The following is a 22385-nucleotide window of genomic DNA, read 5'->3' on the forward strand; positions in this document are numbered from 1 at the left end:
TAATAAAAATCTGAATACTGGTCTTTTAATTTTCCCATCTCTGTGGAACATACAATTTTTTTCCATGATAGGGCATAGCTTTGGACTTTCCTGTCATTAGTACATAATTTGCATGTTCTATGATTCCTCAATCACAGCAGTCAAGGTAGCAGCAGCAGATTCAAGTCTTTTCATGCTCAGATTGCACCGAGATGTTCCTTAATTTATTTGCTATCCAAACACCTATCCTTGACTGTGCTTATATCCCTGTTTCTGCTCACATTTGTAGATATATCCTGTTACTCATTTGTCCTTAATAGCAACCAGTCAGCTTTACAACTTTACCTGCTGGCCAGACACACCTGTCATTTCCACCAGGGAACATATGGTACATTCATCACCTCTTGTCTTGATGACATCACCTCCAAGGCTTATGCAGTGAAGGGGACTTCTGGTATAGCACCAGTAGTGTGAGCATCTAAATACAAGCCTCTGGGTAGTAAAAGCACTAAAAACAGAAAAAAGTATGGCAAATCTAAAGAATCAATAAAAGATTTAATCACTGGAAAGGATATGAAGTCCCAAGAGAGTTGCACAAAGGGGAATAAAAAGAAAAGAAAAGTAAAACTGAAAGAAAAAAAAAAAGTCTATATATAGAAAATAGACTGAGCAACATTGCAGCATCAAATTGGCCTCAGAAGTAGAAGTAGATCAAATGTATGCTGAAATACTTAAAATCAGTGGTACCTTGTTGGATTATAGTGCAACCAGCAAGAAAAAAAATACAAAAGGTTGAAGATACAGTATCCAGACACTGGGAGGATTTTTCAACTATGAGAGGAGACACTGAAGAAAAAAATGGCAGAATATCAAATCTGATATGAAGAAATAGCTCAAAAACTTATAAAACATGAAAACAGATCCAGAAGAGAAAACCTACTTTTTAATGGAATTCCCAGAGCAGGTAGAAGGGAAAGACTGTTTTGATTTCATGAAGAAATGCCTCAACAAATTAACCAAAATTCCCCTGGAAGTCATTAAAATAGAAGGGTCCCATAAAGTCATTTTACCACATGTTACATCCAGAAACAGCCTAGACCGATACATATCAAACATCAAATGTTCCATTCCATCCATCTTGTGGAAGAAAGGCACCATCTTAAAAGTGGGAGGCTCTTCTATTTTCATAGATAAGGATTTTTCATTGCAGAGAAGGACCAAGAAAAATACTTTGATCACACTCATAAGGAAATGTGTTAAGAAACAATCAATGCCTAGAAAGATTTAAAGGGGTAATGTAAAAAAGATCACAGGATAAATTCAAAAAAGGCAAAATACCACAAATGCAGTGCAGTTTGACCTGAAAACAAATAATAAGGGAAATCCTGATGAGTAAGATAGGGAAATGCTTTGTTTTACACAATTAAATGTAAAAGGAGAACTTTGCAGACAGGCTGGCAGATGATTGAGTTACATAACAGAAACAGAGACATCTGTAGCCTGGAAGATAAGTGTATATGAGTGCAGTATAGGAGCCCCTCTATACCACCTTAGTAATGTGTACTAATTCTAACATTGTCCCTGCCCTTAACTCAACACCTAACCTTACCTTAGAAAACTGTTTTTATAACACTGTCACTAGTCAGACAAAAAGGACATATACACCTTCACCTTACCTTAGAAAAACCCTTTCTGTAACACTGCCACAAATCAGTTTACTTATGCCTGGAGTTAGTGGTACCTTTTTTTGAATGATAAGAGAATTAAACTTTTTTATTGTTTATTCCTGCATTTTCCAAACAGTGAGTTGCAATCAGTAATGTCTGATTACTTTTTATTTGAAAAATTAGTGTTTTTGAGATTTTGCTGTGTATTCATGTTTGTGGTGCACTCCTGACTGTGTCCTCATTTGGATAAGATGCATACTATGAACCTTTTGTCATGTTTCCCCAGCCATTTCCTATTGCATATCACCAACACAACTATTTTTTTTAAGTAACATAGGCAGTTGTATTCTTCAAGGGTAGCAGGCACTGAAATGGAAGGTTGTTTGCCAGCAGCAACCTCTTCATTAGTTACAAATCTCTTCGGTGTGGACTTATTCAGAAAGAGTTTATTTTTGCAGAGATGGTCTATTGACTGTTATTGGTGGATTATGACAGCAGTTTGAGTGGCCTTCCATGATTAAAATGTTCTGAAATGGGCAGCCTTGTCATTACTGGTTCATATGTTTTGTTTCACTGCTTACTAGAAAAATGTTCAAAACTAAAAATTTAAAACACAGTCTAACAGGTGGTGCTGTATTATACAAGGAATATAATTTAATACAGTCAAGACGGCAAATCAAAGAACACGTGCATTTATGCATGGTCCTAAAATGTGTGCAGGGGCCCATGGTTTGAAAACAGGCCACTGGCCAGATGCATTTTCTATGAATGTGGGGTTCAGGGGCAGAGAAGTTTACTGTTGCTCATGCTAAGTCTGCTTTCATTATGAAGTGTTATTGTTTTGTTTAGCAAATGGCCATCAGTGTTGTGCTATAAAATTTGAATTAAAATTTTTAAATTAAATCCAAGTATCTGTAATCATTGTAGAAGTAAAGAAATAAATAGTTTGCACACTGACAGGTTTGGACAGTGTTTCATGGTAACTGGTGAGAGAGAAAGGCAAGTAATGGGACACTGGAATGGCTGCTGTGTGGGGATGCCGGGGGTGGAGAATCAGGAGGGTGATCCATTACCCTGTCTAGGGCCTCATTTGACCATGATCTGACTCTGGCTGGAAGACTAAATAAATATCTAGGAGAAGTAAAGAAAGTTGAGGAAATTTAGAAATGGATATGTACAAACAAGAGCAGTAGGAAGAGTAGCTTAAAGGATTAAAGAGGCTTGTTGATAGAGTACCTGGAAAATTTTAATGAATATAGGGCTTACAGCAGTGAGCCAAGAGCAAACAAATTGTTAGCACAATGATTAGGGCAGCAGGCAGACTTCCAAGATGGCTGCACACTGATCAACAGCTTAATTTCAACTCTCTCAGTGTGAAAACAAAAACTGAGAAATAACAGCCAGTGGTACACTGCCTGGATACCAGAAAATAAGAAATTTAGAGAACCTGAAAGGAAATCAACCAGGAAAAGTGAACAGAACACACTGGCTGGGAAATATCCTGCAGTTCAGAAAAAAGCATTTCAAGCTTAGAGGTGGTGCCTAGTAATTTAGTGGAAAAAATAAATCAAATGTACTCAGAGGTGATTAAAATAAATGAAACATTGAAGGACTATAGCAACTCAGTTAAAAAAGTTGGAAAAATAGAAGACACTTTATTCAGATGAACTGATAAAACTGCAAAAATCAGAGGCTGAAATGAAGAAAAGGTTAGCTGAGCATGAGGCTTCTCAAGAAGAGCTGTTTCCAAAAATGGTAGAGTTAGAAAACAGTGTGCAGAGAAAACCTGAGATGTTCTGCTGTACCAGTGAAACTGTAAGGAACAAACTGTATTCATTTTATGAAAGCACATGTAAGCAACTAGACTGGTATTCCACAGCAGGATTTGATAATTGAAAGGGCATATTGAGTTTATGCTCCAAACCCAGCCATGAGAAAGCAGTCAAAACCAGAATTAGTAAAGGTGCACTCATACCAGCAGAAAGAGTTGATCCTGATGAACCAGTGGCAGAAGGGAAAAGTATTAAAAATTGGAGACAGCAGAGTGTTTGTGGAAATTATTATTCATTTTACACCAGGTAGAAAAGAAATTGATCCCACCAATCAGGGAATATTGAGAGGCAGGTATGAGTTTCAAGCTGCTGTATCCAGTGATCTTCAGAATACTTTTTTCCTGGAGGATCAAAAACATTTTTGGATGCAGATCAGACTAAGGAGGAAATAAGAACATTTGTCCAACAAAAGGTAAGCCAGCAAACAAGAGGGACTCTGTTGCTCACTTTTCTGACAATAAAGCTCATAGAGAGACTTTGCCAATGAAACCTTTTTTTTTCCAATGTTCCAAAGGAAAATGCCTGAGAAACAGAAAAAAAACACAGGGATTGACTAAAAGAACCAGGAATACCTTGGACTTGAACCAGATTCTGGTGTTGAGAGATGGAGAGGGGCAGGAAGAATACCAGCAACATTGAAATTAGTGAATAAGTGGGAGATTATAAAACATCGGTCGTATTTGTGAAATATGGCTTTGCTATAAAAATTGCCTGAGAAAGTCTGGACTTTTGTTGACTTTGTTAAACTTCTGTGTGGACTGTAAAGCGCATACTTAACCACGCCAAAGACAAAAAACAACAAACTTAATCCACAAAGTCATCACCAGAAGCTTAGAATACTACGAATACTAAAATGCTTTATTTTAAAAACTGTCATGTGAAGAGCTTTTCGTCCGGTAGCTTCACCGGACTTCTTCAGACAAAACTTTACCACATGTTACACAGTATAAAAACACTCCCATTAAAGCACTTAATTAATTAAACACCTTATTAACTGCACCCAATTCATTTACAATAAATTACCAACTTTTCTCACTCATCCCACTAATACATATATATATATATATATATATATATATATATATATATATATATATTACACTTTACTTTATATTCATTACATTTTTAATTATCTTGTATATAAATATATATATATATATATATATATATATATATATATATATATATATATATATATAAACCTACACCTTGTAATAATCTTACATATATTCATAAAACTTTCTTAAACTAAGGATTTTTAATACCTAAAGGGTACTTAACATACATTACTCATCTAATTAAGAATTTTTAAAAAAGTTTTTTAAAAACATATGCTTACAATGTACAATTCATATACAAAACATTCTAAAACTTCTAATTAGCTACCAAGACTACTATTTTAACTATCTTTTAAGACTCCTTAATTTCAGTATACTTGAGATGGACACTACTTCATTAAAGCCAGGCCACCTACTAGCGTCTAAACGCAATTGCCACAAAACTTCATGTTTTTCTGCCAATAGGCTCATGAACCCACCTCTGTCATCCCCTATTACTTGATCAATAACTCTAAATTTGAAAGTATGTCCTTGGTTAACAGATACATGTCTAGCCAAAGCATTATCACTTTTTACTTTATTAATACTTAGGATATGTTCATATGTTCTCTCCCTCATTTTTCTGTCTGTCTTGCCCACATAAAACACTGGACAAGACTGACATTGGGCAATATAAACAACTGATTTACTATTACAGTTGTATCTTTCCTCATTCTTATACACTTTATTCCTTATAATGAAAGATGCACCAGTAGACATATGTCTACACATACTACAAGACTCACATTTGAACATTCCTGGTGTCTGTACAAACCTCTTCTTATTATGCTCCACTAAACTTTTGAGATTCTTACCTCTTTTAAAAATAACTACTGGTTTTACCCCCAATCTAGTTAAAATTTCATCATCTGTAGTACAAATTCTCCAATTTTGTATAATAATTTCTCTTACTAAATAAGCTTCACTACTGAATTGAGTAATGAAGCTTAATCCATAATCTTTTAGCTCTAACATCGTTTCTACAGACTTAACATTAATAGTAGTGGAAATTACAGAAGTGGTGCTAAAAGAATCAACAGCAGGAGAATCCTGGGTAACCCTCAAATCTTCCATACCTCCTGTCCCCTCACGTTGACATAATAAAGGTTTATACATCCCTTTAAACCTTTTTCCTGTACTTCTACTATAATGCTCTGGACAGATTTGTCCGGGTACCCCTGATTAGTAAACATTTGCCTTAATGTTCCACATTCCTCTTTAAAGTGCCTATCTAGTGAAATCATCCTGGCAGCCCATACTAGCTGACCCTTTACTATTGACTTCTTCTGGTGGACAGGGTATGAACTAGTATAATGCATCACAGTATTAGAGCACATCTTCTTACGATGTATTCCCGCTACATAACAATGTAAACTCTCCTGTTTTACCAGAAGTACATCCAAATAAGTAATACTTTTGTCCCCAAAGGAACTAGTAAATCACAAAAAGTCAGTACTACTATTAAATATTTGAACCAAATCATTGGCTGCCAGGATGTCACCCTTGAATAACATGAAAACATCATCCAAAAATTGGGTGTAAAAGCAAATGTTCTTCATTAACTCATAATTATTAAACACATAATGTGCTTCCCAGTGGGCCATCATCAAATTAGCTATGCTGGCCCCACATGGGGAACTCATAGCTACACTCACTTCTTGTAAATAATAATCAGCATCAAAAATTACAAAATGTTTACTCAAGTTAGATCCAATAATTCTTCTACTAAACTAATTTCTTCCCTTGGGTCACCATGGAACCTCATCCTTTCAGTAACCCATTCCACCCCAATTTCATGAGGTATTGAAAAATACAAATCAATTACGTCAGTAGTTAAAAAATGTATATCTTCATCAAAAAATATTTCATTTACATTCATTAAAATGTCCAAGAATCCTTGCAAATATGTTTTTCCATGTGGACATATTTCTTTAAAATACTGTCAACAAATTTCGCATTGGCATAATTGTCTTGCGTTAACTATAGCACGCATAGGCGGGTCATCCAAACATTTATGTAATTTCGGGACTCCAAATAATGTTGGCACTCTAGGAGACAACACCCTTAAATAATCCAGAGTTGACTTATCTATCAAACCTTCGATAAATAAGTCTTCCAGATATGAAAAAAATATCTCTTTGGGCTTTATTCACTTCACTTATACTGGCTTCCCGATAGATAGAACCATCCAATACCTTCCTCATACGTGCATTATATTCAGAGGTATCCATGATCACCAGACCCCCTCCCATATTCGGTTTTAACACCTTTATGGGTAGGGTTCTCAGTTGATCCAATGCCGTTCCTTCTTGAGAAATGTTCATCACACATTCTCTATACCATTCATTTTACAAGTCTCTAAAATCCAATTCACACATAGTTTCAAAACACATCAACCATGGGTGTACAGGTGGATTGAATGTGCTCAGCCATTCCTTACCCCAGAGTTATTCCCATACATTAACTTCAAGTTCAATTTGCTTACATACATTTTTAAGTCTATAAGAGTTGAGGGTAAACTGCAATGCTTTGTTGGGACAAGCGTCAGCCCCTTCGCAAATAGTTCCACCAGTACGGGATCTATCTCAAAACTCGTATAATTGTACACATTAAAATGCCCTGCAACATTAGTCAATTTTTTGTACTTCGTTTGACCCTCAGTGTTTGAATTAAAATTGTGCATAATTACCTCTTCTTCCTGTTGGTATTGGAACTGTTGTAATTCCTGGCTGCCCCTCTGGTGTTGTACAGTTTCTGCGTGTTTCCACTGGAACCCTGTTGAAAATCCTGTTGCCAGTTCCGTTGATTACCATTCACTTTCTTCCAACCCAAATTGTTGTTATTATTATTGTTATTGTTAGGTAATCGCCCTTCACTAGGGCCTTCTTCATTATTTATTTCCGCCCGTTGTTCTCCTACATCCAAATTCCTTCTCTCAACATTACTTCTGTGGTTAGCTTCTCTAGACTGTACCAACACATCTCTAGATGGAGGGGAATAAGGCTTAGGGTATGCTGTTCCATCTCTATATTCATTTAAATCGTGATTCAACTTTTTCATTTTAGTTTCCATATTCTTCAAAACATGTTGGTCAATAGAGGAAAAAATCCTTTTATAGTCATAAGAATACCTTCCAAAGTCTATATGTGCTTGTATTTCCCTATCCATCCTCGCCACTTCTACCGTTAACTGCTCAATCTCTTCCTGATAGTGTTTTGCCATTAACACTATCAGTTCCAACCCATGTCTATTAAATAATGTTAATAAATCCACATGAAACACGGAACCAGCTAACAATCCATTAGGAAACTACCAAGATTGAAGCCCCTTTGGTACCACTCCTTCCTTCCTGCATTCCTCAAAGTAACCTACTTCAATTTGCAACTTCCTTAGTTTAAATAATTGTTTATCATACATTGCCAGCTTGTTTGTTAACATCTCCTGTCCCCCAGCCAGTAGCTCCTCTCTCCTTGCATCTGCAGCCTTCTTGAAAGTTGGTGCTGCCTTTATCCAATTGGAGACATCTGGAGCTCCAATAAGCCCTGGGGACTCCACAGCCATTGTACTCTCCACATTTAGTTCAGCAGGGGAAGATCTTCTCACCTCCTGGTGATTACTCTCTTCCTGTTGGGTGCTAGAAGGGGGGAACACCATTTTCCGACCATTACCATTAGCCAAATGTAATGAATGTAAAGTATAGAGTAATATATATATATATATATATATATATATATATATATATATATATATATAGTAGTGGGATGAGTGAGAGAAGTTGGTAATTTATTGCAAATTAATTGGGTGCAGATAATAAGGTGTTTAATTAATTAATTGTTTTGATGGGAGTGTTTTTATACTGTGTAACGTGGTAAAGTTTTGTCTGAAGAAGTCCGATGAAGCTACCGGATGAAAAGAGCTTCACATGACAATTTTTAAAATAAAGTATTTTAGTATTCATAGTATGCTAAGCTTCTGGTGACGAATTTCTGTAAAGCACATACCTCACTTTATTCATTAATGCTGAAAAGGATGCTAAAAGGTAAAAAGAGTAATTGTAAGTAAAACAAAAGTTTCAGTAACTGTTGTATGTGTTAAGGATATTAAAGTAAACAAGTACTTTTTTAGTTATAAGAATTATAGGGTTTACAGTACAACATTGAAGAAACGTTTGACAGAAGCAGGTATAAGTGATCTTGGTCTGCTGAGGTGGGATTGGGATGTGAAATTGCACTAAATATATTATGTGTATTAAGATAATTTATTTTTATAAGGGTGGATGCCTAGAGTAATACCTTTGGCTTAAACTATAAACAAGTGTTTTTTGTAAATGAGTATTCTTGAAAAATGAGACAAAATGATGAAAGCCATGAAAATGCTAAGATCTAATGTTGGCTTTTCCATCTGGGTTCATCCTGTGGTTTATCAGATCTGACTCGGATCCAGTGCCAACCAGCTTTCAAGACTTCAGCTTGACGAGCTCCACCTCCTCCTCTGCTCATTACCCCCACTTCACTAGAGCTACCTCAAATCTACTTTGCTGCCATTCCAGACAGCAACTCGGTTGTTCTCTGTTTCCTTTGTGGATAGGGTTTGTTTTTTGCTCTACCTGCCTTTTGATACTTAGCAAATAATGTGTGTGTATGTAGTATAATGATAGGACTAGTTCTTGTTGTTAGTTAGAGCAGGTTGATGTATGTATCTTTCCTGCCTTTCAAGGCTTGTGTTGTGTTTTTTTATTGTGTATTACGGTTAGGTTAGGTAGGTGTTATTTTTGTTATGGATAAAGGATTCAAACAGTGTATTTCATTTGGGAATAAGCTTTCCTCCCGGAATACTCATGACTATTGCTTATACTGTTTCTGGGATGCTCACCTGGGGTTCCCTTGTACCATTTTCCAGGGCTTTGGTTCTCATGCTGTCAACAAGAGGAGGGCCAGATTCAGGCGTAAGGTTTTTCTTCTTTCAGGTGACTCCTTATTGGCCTCCTCCAGCAAAGGGGACAAATCAGGTAATAAGCAGGTTAAGGACCCCCAAAGCCTCCAAGGGAGACTATAAATGGTTGGCCCTGTCTTCTATTTCTGGCCAGCCAGATCAAAAAGTCCCAAGACCCTCAGACCCCATGGTGGCCTCAGTTCCACCATTGGTTTTGACACCTCAGAACTGATTGCCTTCGGAACCAGTGTCTTGGAATCAATCTCCTTTGGTTCTGCTGCCTTCACACTTATCTCCTTTGGCTTCCCTACCTTGGAGTCGGTCTCCATCAGCTCCATTTGCTTGCAAGGCACCTTTCTGTACCTTCAGGACTTACTTTCTCTCGCTTTTCTCCTTCTACTCCATGGGAATTTACACCAGAGTCCTCCCCTTCTTCACCTTGGGTCCAAGCTTCCCCAGCTTGGAGCAGTAGGGCCAGACAGTCTTCCAAGTTACCCTCACTGGTCTACTCCGTTAGTCATCTCAGTCCATTGGGAGCTTGAAGACTTCGGAATTGAACAGTTTATGTTGTCCTTACTACAGGCATAGATGGAGTTAGGTCTCATTCCATTGGCTCCAGGCCCTCTCTCCAAAGCTTTGTCTCATGTGTCAGTTTTTTTCTCTCAGCCAGCATGTATCCGAGGTCTTCAAAACAAGTTGTCTTCCATTCTTTAGGATCAGACCCAGTGGCCTGGCTGATTTCAAGTCTCCTCAACTCCGGCTGTGTTGGAGCTGGTGGACCTTTGGGTTGACAGGTCAAGACAGGGGTCAGGTTTGAAGTTCCCAGATTTGGGGTCATCCCTCCCACTCTGGGCTTCATCTCTTAATAGTTTGGCCCTGGTTTTGGTGTTGGGATAGGGTGGGACAGCTCCATACTCTGGTCCATCCTTCGGGTCCTTGCACCCTAGGTCTTCTGGGTCTGGTCATCCCTCTTCTGTCTGTGCTTTTGACATTCATGAAAAGCATGTTCTTCCATCAGGAAAGGGTATAGTCTGGCATGACTGGTGCCCTCCTTCCATGTTTGTGCCTGTGGGCCCTTCTCAGCTTGCTCCAGAACAACCTTTCCCTGGTGGTCTCTAAGCTTTCCTCTCAGTAGGCACCATGGCCTTTTCTCTTTCCCCTAGGGTCTCCGGAGTGGAAGTGTCCGTTAAACAGAGGTGCAAGAGGAAGCACCTGGACTTCCCCATGGAATCCCTCATGGTGAACACCATCCTTGAAGGAGATGTGTTCCCCAAATCCCTCTGGTAAGATGCCTCTTTCAGCAATCTTTTGGAGCTCCTTTAGCATTGCGGGGACTAGACTGCTGAAGCCCCTTCTCTGGAAGTATCAGTATTTTTGGAAGCCTTTGGGGTAGGCTCGATGCCCTTGCTGATTCCCCCACCTTACACACTTATTGATCTGGCCTCCTGGAGTACATGTAAGGAGCCAGATATGGTGGAACTGATCCCCAAAAAGTGCAACAAAATACTCACCCCCCCCAAGCATCAGCAACACTGGAATAATGGTCTTGCCATGGATGCTGTCATGGTGGCAGCCACTAAAAAGTACATTTTGAAGGAGATTTGTTTAATTCTGGGTCTAATTACTCTTCTGTTGAAGAGCAATTGGCAGTTATATCCAATTTTCATATTGGTACAGATTAATCCGCCATTGGCTGCCCTTAAGATATCGAAGACCTTTCTTAAAGGAGCCTTTCTACTTCATCATCCTGTATGAAATCTTGTTCTGTCTTAGGACATGCCTGCTTGTTCTGCTGTCATTTTAAAATTATTGTTGTCATGGAAGACTGTGTTCTTGGTGACTATTACCTCCCCAAGCAAACACTCTCTGCTGTCTGTCCTTATTTAGTCTTCCATGGAGACAGAGTATACCTTAATAGGTTCATAGGTTAGTACTAGGCTAACTGCCCTTGTGAGCCATTGTAAGCCTAGACAATTATCCCTTGTGAGACTCAAACTCTGCACCTTGTGTTTGTAAGGCAAACACCTTAATCATTAGGCCACCCTCCCACCAAAGACAGACACTATTTTCGGGCTAAGGTGGTATCAGAAAGTAATTTAACTCACTCTATTCATCTGCCAGTCTTTTTTTTCCCAATTTTCCTAACAGGTGAATATTTTCTGCATTGTCTTGATGTCCATAGGCAATTAAGGCTTTATTTGGATAGGACAAAGTCCTTTAGAAAATCTAATCAGTTATTTGTCTCATTCTCTAAGTCTCAGTTGGCTCGTGTATCCAAGGTTACTTTGCCCAAATAGCCTTCTGATTGTATTTCCTTCTGGTGTGGTTTGAAAGCAAAGTCTTTGTGTGACACACCCAAGGGTCATTCTTCCAGAAAATTCCTTCAGAGCTGCTTTGAATGACATTTGTTCAGCTGCAATGTGTGTGGATCATCATACTTTTTGTCCCACCATGAATTGGATATCCATTTCAGGTATAGAGCTTTGGGCCCACCTTATTGTAAAATATCTTCCATGAGACCACCCTAGGGCATTATATGGCTGGGAACTGTGTCCCACAGGTTGAACCCAGATGGAAAAGACAACATTGGATATGAAAGTTATACCATCTATGTAATGATAGATCTGTGTTGTCTTTTTCAACCTTCCCCCTGCCTTCTTGGTTATTCTCTTATCAAAGAGAAGCAGAGAAACCACTTTTTCTCTTTCTTTGGGTCATTGGCTTTTCTCCCTTTGGGGGACTAGGTCTGAAAATTTAGAGAGAGAGAAAGAGAGGGAGCAAACTGGATCTGAGGTAGCTCTACTGAAGTGGGAGGTTATGGATAGAGGAGACGGAACTCATCAAGCTGAAATCTTGGAAGTTAGCCAGCAGTGGATCTGAGTCTTAGATGGATTACTCACAGCTTGAACCAGACAGAAACAGACAACTCGGGTCTATCATTACGGTGAGTGTATAATTTTCATTTTCTTGCATCTGCAAAGTTATTGGCTTGTTTATTTCCCATTAGCAATGCTCCCAGTGGGAGTCAGGAAGTCTTCAGCTGAAGGCAATTGTACATTCTGTTCTGAGATAAATTAATAAAGGTTCCTACATGTATCTGTAGATTTGTTAGTTGTTTTTCTTTCTTATTGCCGACTGCTTTTACATGGAAGCAAGCTTTCTGCAGGTACAAGCAATTAATCTCAAGAGTCCTGAGCATTCTTTGCTGAAGGAAATGAAAAATTTAAAGGTACAATGGCAAGCAGTTCAGTGAAAAACAAAGTTTGAAATTATGGCAAATGAATAAGGGCTAGCAGTCACCTTAGCAGTGTTAGTACTTTGATGCATTCAACAGAACAGTGTACAATTTAGTTTTATTTAAAGAGAATCAGTGCACTTTTTCTTAAATGTTAATGTTTTCTGAAATCATACAAGCTGTTTTTCACAACTGGGAGGGAAACAGATATAAGAAAAGAACAGACAGCAATATGTGTAAATGGGAACACAGGCAGTAACATGCACTTTAGCACTGATAACTTTAATTATAGGTAGGCAATACCTGTGGGTGCATCTGAAGATTTGGAGCAGGTGTTTATATCTGGAGGGTTAACCTTCATTTTATGAAGATAACAATAGCATGTATGTTTGTTCTCAGTTAACAGAAGGGGGAGCACTGAAAATCTTTTTTTTTTTAATTAAAACAAAAAGCTTTGAAAAATTTGACATGGATTCAAATGGAGATCAAAAGTACAACTGTATAAAAGATCAGTCTGCCAAATATTAATGTGTGCATATTAAGACACATGGACAGATTCAATAAACCCTACAAGGTCCACAAATAACTGAATGCACCAATCAACCAATAAGTAAAAATGAAGGCATCAGAATTGACCCATAACAAACTCCAATGTTTATTGAAAATTAATGCTTTTGTCCCGGTATTGTGAACTTCTTCAGAATGCTAGATTCAATACACAACCCACCTTTTATCCAGTACATTTAATATCAATTAAAACCAATTAACCGCTTAAAGTGAAAGTGCACTTGGATATAAAATCCCATACATAAAAACTCACACATAAAACCAACCAAGGCCAAAAAATACAAAAGATATTGTTCACTATCACAAATAGACATTTTTCATACACATGAAATTTACAAAGTCGACTCTTTGATTCATAAAAATAAAAATAATTCACCACAACTTAAAACTTACTTTCAGTTTCAATACACTGTTACAGATATTTGTTAATTCAATCCAGGGGGCTCCGTGGCATTGATATGAACTTTTCACTGATACTGTAAATAATCTAAAAACTCTTCCATAGGTCCATCCCGGGACCTAAGTCATAACTGTCAGTAACATTAAACTTAAAAAAAAAATGATAATTTTTCTCCATAATGTGCCTATATAGGATATTATTCCTATCCTTCTTCCTAATGTCATATAAATGTTGGTAAATTATTTCCTTAAGTGCCCTTTTTGTCTTCCCAGTATAAAATTCTTCACATACCTGGCACTTAGCAATATAAACCCTACAAACTCCATTTAGACTGTGTATGCATCGAGCCGTGGTGCACACACTATGGCACAGTGTTCTGGATTCAGTAAGTGGCTCTGCATGGTGTGTAGAGCTGTGCAGACAAGGTAAACACTGTGGCATGCTAACTGTGATATAATCAGCTGAACTGTGTGCTAATCAACCAATCTAGGATGCAGAAGCTATTCAACAAGCTATAAAGCAACCATGTAGACACAGTGCTGGTTTTCCCTGTGAATTCCAAAACCTAAGCATGGAAAGAAGTCCACACAGAAACAATGTTAGGGGCTGTTGTTGCTTTAATTCATGTGTATGTGCACCAGGCTGAAGTCTATGCTGCTGCTAAGAGACCAAGGCCAAAAAGGAGAAGAGTTTTCAGACCCTGTTTAACTTACCACAGTCTACATTACATGGAAATTGTAGAGCACTACAGGGTGGATAGAAACATACTACAGGAACTCTGTAATCTCCGTTGTCCTCCAATCAGAGCCAGTGCAAACTACGGGGACCCATACCGGTAGAGACAAAAGTATGTGTAGCACTTAGAATTTTAGCTACAGGTACGTTTCAGAGACCAACATGGGAGATGCTGGGGGTGTCACAGGCATCAGCATCCAGGATCCTCCATCAATTCCTGAATGCTGTGCTACAACATGCCAGTGACTGCATATATTTCCCCATACTCCTGAGGACAGGGCCAGAAATATGCAGGAGTTCTACCCTGTAGCATACTACCCTGATTTATTTTGTGCCATAAATTGCACACATATAGAAATTAAGGCACCACCTAGGGAACAGGGGAAGGCTCTGCATAAATAGAAAGGGCTTCCAGTGTATAAATTGCCAAGTCATGTGTAATGCCAAGGAAATCATCTTGAATGTGTGTGCTGGCAACCCAGGCAGTTAACCATAACTCACATATCTGGCATACCTCCCAACTGTATCAGATGTTCACTAAGGGGGATATCCCACATGGTTATTTACTGGGGATGCAGGTTATGCATTGGAAACTGTGGCTGATTACGCCCACCAGACGTGTGCACACACCCACTGAAGAATGCCATAATGAGGCAAATGCTCAAACCAGAAATTTCATAAAGCATGTGTTTGGGCTGCTGAAGTTGTGGTTTCAGTGCCTAGATGCATCTGGGGGGAGCTCCACAGTACAATCCACGTACATGTACTGAAATATTCACTGTATGTGCCATGCTACACAAGATCATCCTGAGAAAACAGCTGTAGCAGGATCAACAAGGGGAAGGGGCACACATCCCACCACCAATGGCAAACTGTTGCAAGGTCACCATAGCCACATACAAGTGAGGAGTCAGAATGGGAACCAGCAGCTGTTGTGGGTTTAGGTGGATGTAGGCATGCTCAGTATGTCCTCACATTGGCTAAGAGACAATGCATAGCACACTCACTTGCCACCTAAGGAGCTAAAACCTTCCTCCTATGCACATACATGTAGTAACATTGAAGATAGGCAATGCATAGCACATTCACTCGCCACCTAAGGAGCTAAACCTTCTAACACTGATGACAGCCAATGCTCACAACCTTTTCCTACCCATGTAATGGCTGTGTACTGCTAGCATCAGACAGAGTCGGCCCTGAACTAAAATTGTTGCAACTGCTGGATTTACAAGGTAAGTGTTGAACCTGGAGTGTATTGTGTAATAATATGAATGAATGGCATATCCTTCCATGTTGTTATTTGGTAATATAAGCAAGTAAATGTAGGTGATTTGCACAGAAATTACTTTAAGATATGACAGCAGAGACTTCTGTGACTTATATTTGTCCATTATTAGGTAGTAGGCCTCAGGCATCAAAGATTCACACAGTCATATCTCTCAACAGTACTGATGATGACCGAATGTCCTCAGTTTAACACCATACGTTTGGACTGGGAAATCATTAAAGAGAGAAGTTAGAAAGTAATGAGACACATTTCAGTTTTAGACTACACAATCTTCACAAAATCATTAACAATACTGATGCAAAAAAATTTGATGCTATCAACTGTCTAAATTTAGAAAACCAATATAAATCAAAGGTACAATCACCAATTAAATGTCACAAATTGAATATACTAAGCAGTAAGTCAGCTATGCACCCTCAGCATCAGACACAAAGCTTATGCATCACTGAATCCAAAAGATAGAAAACAGGAATATGACATAGTTATCATCACTTGCACAGGGTGTTGTGTGTGCATGGAGGGGGGGCAGGAAGGCTAGGCTACACAAAAGGTTGATGAGTAAGAAAGAGAAGCAGGCAGACATTTGGATAAAGTCACAGATTCCCAGTGAGACAAAATGAGTTTTAAGTTTCACAGTTGAACCATGTAAATGTGTGTGTGTCTGTATGGGTCCTCCAGGTGAAATTGGTGTGCTGGTGTCTGCATGAACACAGCCAAGCTCTGTATCTTGGTATGTCACATAGGTGTGAGCCATGCATGATAGAGGTGGCAATTCATCACTGTCGCACCTGACCACGAGAACTGGCTCTGCCAGGAGTTGCACTGGCGCATCCATGCCCACAGTCAGAAGCACTGCTGCTGTCTGAACATGACTGATGTCTGCTGGATGAGCTTTCCTCATGATGATGCCCAGGACAGTGACCCAATGGTCTGTCACATCTGGGTGTGGACAGCTCAACTACAGACAGAGCAGTGGAAGTATTGCACTATGGGAGCATGACCGAGCACAGCCACATCGGCTAATAGCAGGTGATGTGGCTGACCTACATAGGTTCATAAGTTCATAGGTTGGTACTAGGCTATCGACCCTAAGACCTATACAAGCCTAGCCACAACAATTCCCTGGCTATTTCTTCCCACAATATTTACTTCCCTGGACCCCTGTCTAGCAGGGCAACTGATGCGATCCCCAGGGTAAATTTCCTATCTCCCATTCAGTCATCAAGATTTCTTTTGAAGATGGCCAAGGAGGCACTCTGCTTGACATATATAGGCAGTCTATTCCATAGTATGGGGAGTCTCTGGGTCAGGAACCTATCCCTCCAGCATGTTTTGTTCATTGTGATGACAAGGTTTAGGTCCCTGGAGTGTGTGGCACTGATGGATTGGGATTTCTTTTAGTGTAGAATGTTCAACAGCTCTGGGTTTTACATGGCCTTGTATGTTAAGCAGAGATCACCTCTGAGTAGACGATATATGACAGAGTGTAGCTGGAGTTTTTTTAGTTGGTCAGCATAGGGCATCTGCTTTAGGCCTGTGATTCTTTTAGTGAAGTGTTTCTGTGGCCTTTCCGGTTGTTGCAAATGACTTGTGAGATACATACCAAATGGGGCGTTCTACTCTATGATGGGTCTAATGAGGGACTACTCTATGATGGGTCTAATGAGGGATGAGTAGAGTGGGACAATGACCTCCTTTTTTCTGGATGAAAAGCCCTTAGTGATGAGGTGTGCCACATAGAAGGATTTCCTGACTGTTGTGGCAATGTGGTTATCGAAGGTGAGACCACTGTCCACCTGTGTTCCTAAGTCTGTTATGACACTTTTGGTGTTTAGTGTACTGCAACCTATGTGGTAATTCATGGGTACATGTTTTTTCCCAAAGGGGATAACTGTACACATTTTGGCATTGAGCTTGAGCCCATGGCTCTGGCACCAAGCATCTGTTTCTGTACGGCCCTTTTGTAGAATATCCACATAATTTGGGGATTCAATAATTGCTCCCAGTTTGCAGTCATCTGCAAACTTTGTTAGCCAGAGTCCCTTAGTGTTGGTCTGTACTTCAGGGAAGTAGATGCCAAACAAGAGAGGTCCCAGGACTGAACCCTGAGGTACTCTACTTGTCACTTGTCTGGAGCTGGAGAAGGAGTCAGCTACTTTTACAGTGTGGGTTCTGCCAGTAAGCCAGTTGGCAACCCATCGAGTGATGTAGGTATTTCTGTCCAGCTTAGTAAGTTTATCTATGTTTCCAGAGTGGGGGGTGGTGTCGAAGGCCTTGGTGAGGTCCAGATAGGCTGTGTGGACCGCCTTACTCTCATCCACGGCTCTGGAGACTGATTAGAAGAAGTCAGTCAGGTTCAGGAGACACAGTTGGCCCTTCGTGAACCCAAACTGGGTGGGGGTCCAGTGTTTGAAGGTTGCCACTGTCTTTGTTTATAAGTACCATGATAATACGTTCCAAGGCCTTGTAGATCAGGCTCGGCACCAACAAGAATGCCGTTCCCTTCCCAGTAGATGTCACATTATAGACACTGTCAGTTCCAATGTATCATACATTTGATCCATGAATCGGCAACATTGTGGAGGCAGTCACACATGTCAGCATGTGCCACATCTACAACCCTAAGCATTTCTCTGGAGGACCTGTGGGAACATGCCTGTGCCTCCTTGCCGGCCCTAAACATATGTTGAGTGGCAAAGGAAGAGACATCTGGATCAGATGGAGGATGGACAGCAGGTCTCCTCTGATTACCCATAACATCTATCCTACATGGCACCTCACCCACACATTGACTATGGCTAGAGTCAACAGGCACTGAAGCCACAGTAACCACACTCCCCTGATCTGTTTTCTCACCCTCCACCTGTCCAGTATCTGTGGGCTCACTGGAATGGGTAGGCATTTGGCCTACTGGCTGTGTCTGATGGAATTACAGAGGATGGCAACCTCAGTGTCAGATTGCCTGTGCCTCTGTTTGGCCACCATCATCAACAGAGTCTGCTGATACTCGGACATCAGGTGGCAGAAGTCCCACACTTCCAGTGTCAGGATCATATGTGATAATAAGCAATAAACATGGAAAAAAATGAATACCTACACTACTATATTCCTGTGTATGCTAACAAACTAACAGTGGTGCCATTATTACAGACAGTACAGCAATACACACAACAGTCCTGGCACAAACATCACAAACTAAATATTTCTTTGAACTGCACATCAGTACTGACATATAAATGTTTGGCTTACCATGTGCAGATGATTGTAGGTTCCCTATGCTGGATGGTCCTGGAAGAAATTAAGCAAAAGATAAGGATAAAATCATCACAATTAACAGTAATACAGGGAGTAAAAAAAAAATTCCCTTTGTATATCCATTAACTAGACTTTCAACAAGAACTTGGATGACAAGACCAACCTAAGCCCATGTATAATCAATCAGAATGTGTTAACTGTAGGAATCTACATTTCCCCCCCAACCAATGTCTTGTTAAAGAGAACTAACTTATTAATGTAAATATTTTACAATACAAGAATATTTAACAATTGGGATGCATAAGCCTACCTGGAAGCTTGTCCTGGGACATACTTCTTGTCCCTGAAACAGTAGCACCAGTGTCAAGGAAATGCTGTTCTTCACTTTCCTGGGAGCTGTCTGGATCCCTGACAGTGGACAAGAACTCTTCATTTGCTCTTAGTGGTGGCTCTGTGGCAGCCCCCACAGTACCCATCCAATCATGGGCCACTGCAGCTGCTTTCCTCCATGCAGATGAGATCATGTCAGCGTCTCTATGGTGCACCTGATCATAAGTCCTGCTTTTGCCACCTTCTTCATTCACATCTGCAAATGCAACTATCTACTGCCAAATTTGCATTCTGCCTGACATATCTCCTCGTCCTGTCTCAAGCAGAAAGGTACCATGTTGCCTGAAATCTTCCACACTGACCTTATTCTAAGGGTCACTGAAGGGTGGTTTTCCGTGATTGTGTGCCATAGTCCTAGATGTCCTAAAACACAACAGAACAGTAATCCACATAAGTATCACATAACTAAAAAATACCTGTTTCCAGATAAAAAGAAAAGGTGGCATTTCGGTATTACCTACTGGAGAAACATAAAACAGTCTAGATATTTGAAATATGAACAACAGTTATTGTGTGGTTGTAACATTATTACATTTGCACACAAAGCAAGGCTGGATTTAAAACAAGGGAGTGTAATAATAGCAACATATCCTTGTTTGTGCCAAAACAGAAATGCAGCTTTGCTCCCCCACCCCAAAAGAACAGGCAGATGACACATTTTGCTAACAAACCATCAGTGAAATGCTTAAATGAACTGTCCATGAAATGTGTACAAATTTAACACAGAACATTCCATTTTAAACTGTTGCCAATCTTGTACACCTGTGAAATGCCCTGACAAACATGCCCATGCCATCAGTACAATTCTAAGTAATGCATACAGATAACAGTAACATTTGCTAATTTATATATATATATATATATATATATATATATATATATATATATATATATATATATATATATATATATATATATCCATCCATCCATCCTAAACATACCTCTCAACCTGGAAACATCAAAAATCTGGACAAGGCCCATGAAAAATAGGTACAAATCTGTACGCTGATTAACATATAATTTGCATACAAAATTACATAACCCCACCCACTCCAGTGGAATTGTGGGATACCAACTTGCAAATGCAAACTGAACAGACAACCAACATATGGTACCAGAGTCCCTCTGCAGCCATCCCAATGTCCCATTACCTGGCTATTTCTCCCCAATTACCATAAACACTAGTGTGCATACTGCTTTACTTCTACAATAATTTGGATTTTATTTTTTTACATTTTATATAGCACAATGCACAAACACTAACAGATACCTGCTAAACAAAGCAATAATAGACTTGGCATTAAAACTTCTCTGCCCTTGAAACTCACATTCATTGAAACAGCATTGAAACCCACACCACATCCAAAGAAAATGCATCTAGCCAGTGGATAAAGATTACCTTTGGGCTGTTTTCAAATCAGAGGCCCCTTGCACACAAAACAAGAAACATACATGTGTTCTTTGATACAGCTTTCTGACTTTATTAAATTATATTTCTTGTATAATACAACACTTGTTAGACTTAATTTAGGGCGCATTTTAAATTTGTTTAAAAATTAAACATTTTTCCACTTGGCAATGAAACAAAATGCATGAACCAGTAATGACAAAACTGCCCTATTCAGAACATTTCCATCATAAAAGTCTACTTCCGCACACAATTGCATTTTAAATTTATTGTTTGAACATTTTTCCAGTAGGCAATGAAGCAAAAATGCATGCACCAATAATGACAAAACTGCCCTATTCAGAACATTTCCATGATAACAGTCTACATCTACACATAATATATATAAATGTATATATATATATATATATATATATATATATGTATGTATATATATATATATATATATATATATATATATATGTATATATATATGTATATATATATATATATATATATATATATATATATATAGTAGTGTAAGCCATAGGCATGTTGCACAGCTTCTTGCACTTATTTTCAATTTGGGGGGGCAAAAGGCAAAAAAACAGGGACACATTTTAAACATTGATTGTATAATTTTGGAAAGTTGCTTGAATAAAATGTTGTGTTGCCACCGTGCATTTCACTGGCAAGTCTTGAATCCACATCCCTGTGCAGTGTGCACTTGTGCACTACATTCAGAGCAACATACCACTAAACAAAATCAGCAGTTTTCTGAAAGATAGAAGACTGAAACTTAAATGGCTATCATTTAGTGAATTCAGTTCTCACTTCTCACTATAGCTCTCAACCTCTTAGCACAAAAAACAGAACAAAGCCAATAATGGGGGAATACAGCCCCAAAATAGGGACACATTTCAAATACTGATTTTATAAACTTAGAAAATTGCTAGAATAAGAGGTTTTGTTTTACCATTTATTTTCTGAAGAATATGAAGCATGAAATTCAAATGCAAAATCTTTGAAAATTTAATGAGGAACAGACCAAAAATGTGAGGCATAAATCCACAAGTGGTGGCGGCTAGGGACTTTAGGTTATTTTTACCTGTACCTAAGGTACAGGGTTAGAGCCTGAGTGCCTCTAGCCACCAGATGTATTTAGTTGGGGGCATTATACACACACACACACACACACACACACACACACACACACACACACACACACACACACACACACACACTCTTCTGATCATGTAAGATCTACAGTTCTGCATTTAAATGATTCTTAACATGATGCAATGTACAATTTTTGTACATATAGGGCACAACAATGTATTTTATTGCTCACTGCATAATTTATTTATATTTACTAAATATGTATTAAAACATATTATATAAACTCCTTTCTTTAAAAATGCACAATGACAATGGTAAGTATATTTAGTCCATTGTTCTATTATTCTGCTTCCCATATAGAAAATCTTGCTGAGTACTTTACCTCCAAACACAAACATGCTGACACATAGACACACATCCATACACACACACATGTCACAGACACATGCACAGATGCACACACATATATGGACAATATGAAAAAAATAAACAGTCCCATGAG

General features: G+C 38.9%; 1 protein-coding gene across 2 annotated transcripts in view; it reads left to right on the forward strand.

Annotated features, from left to right (window-relative positions):
* The window catches only part of IRAK1 (interleukin 1 receptor associated kinase 1), a 1465691-nt gene that overhangs the window by 1381980 nt on the left and 61326 nt on the right, over nt 1-22385 (forward strand). The window lies entirely within an intron of this gene.

This window comes from Protopterus annectens, chromosome 8.part0 (genome assembly GCF_019279795.1).
Source record: "Protopterus annectens isolate FY-2018-M chromosome 8.part0, PAN1.0, whole genome shotgun sequence".
NCBI classification, from domain to species: Eukaryota; Metazoa; Chordata; order Ceratodontiformes; family Protopteridae; genus Protopterus; species Protopterus annectens.